The following is a 1,177-nucleotide window of genomic DNA, read 5'->3' as shown; positions in this document are numbered from 1 at the left end:
ATCATGATTGAGGTGATTATTGAAATCATCCTATAACCACTAAATCATGATAAGATAACTATGAATCAAATCTCAGCACTCTCCCTTGATTCATAATTACATACACCAATTTGCGACATAAAATAAACATGCTTTCGAACTGAAAGTGATTTGGTGAGGATATTCGTAACTTATTCATCCGTTCCATAATAGTTCATTGTTATGGCTCCACTTGCCTGAAGTACTTTTTCAATTCTTGCACAATCACTATCAATGAAACCAAATAATTTACATTTAAATTTTGTTTTGAACATCTATTTTAACACAATCGTTTTCTTTTCTTTCGGTAGAACCATTAGCTCCCAAGTTTTATTTTTCTCAATTGACTTGATTTCCTTCATTGCTTTTCTCCATTCCTCTTTTTTAATTGCTTCCTCAAAAGTTGTTGGATCTGAAATAAATAAAGCAAATGTTGAGTTATAAATTTATGTTAGTGATCTGAAATTTCTTGGAGGGGTTTCATATAAGGAATCCGAATTTGAACTGCTATTAGGTGAGGTTGACGATGAACTTATTGGAGCAGGATCTATCACTTGATTCTGTGGAGTGTCTAGTTCTTCTAGAATCTGCATTTGTGTTTCACCTTTATTGGTCTCCCAATTCCAACTTGCCCTTTCATCAAACATAACATTTCTATTAATAATAACTTTGCCACTAATAGGGTTATATAATCGATATGCTTTCGATTCTAAGGAATAATCAATTAAGATGCATTTTTCAGATTTTTCATCAAGGTGATGATTTTGTGAATTCACCAAAGCAAAAGAAATACAATAAAAAATTCTTAGATGTCTAACACTTGGTTTCATACCATACCAAGCCTCAAAAGGAGTTCGATTCATAACAGCCTTTGTTGGTAAAATATTCAACAAATAAACTGCTGTTGCAACTGCTTCTGCCCAAAACTGATTTAGAAGATTTTTTCCTTTAAGCAAACTTCTTGCCATTTCAACGATAGTCCAATTCATACGTTCAGCTACACCATTTTGCTCCGGTATATATGGTACTGTTAATTCTCTGTGAATACCATTTTCTTCACAAAAAGAATTAAACTCATCAGATAAAAATTCACCACCTCTATTTGTCCGAAGTGTCTTTATATATCTACCACTTTGCCTTTCCACAAGTGCCTTAAACT

Source organism: Musa acuminata, chromosome BXJ1-9 (genome assembly GCF_036884655.1).
Source record: "Musa acuminata AAA Group cultivar baxijiao chromosome BXJ1-9, Cavendish_Baxijiao_AAA, whole genome shotgun sequence".
NCBI classification, from domain to species: Eukaryota; Viridiplantae; Streptophyta; class Magnoliopsida; order Zingiberales; family Musaceae; genus Musa; species Musa acuminata.
Note: the sequence above shows the minus strand (reverse complement) of the source record.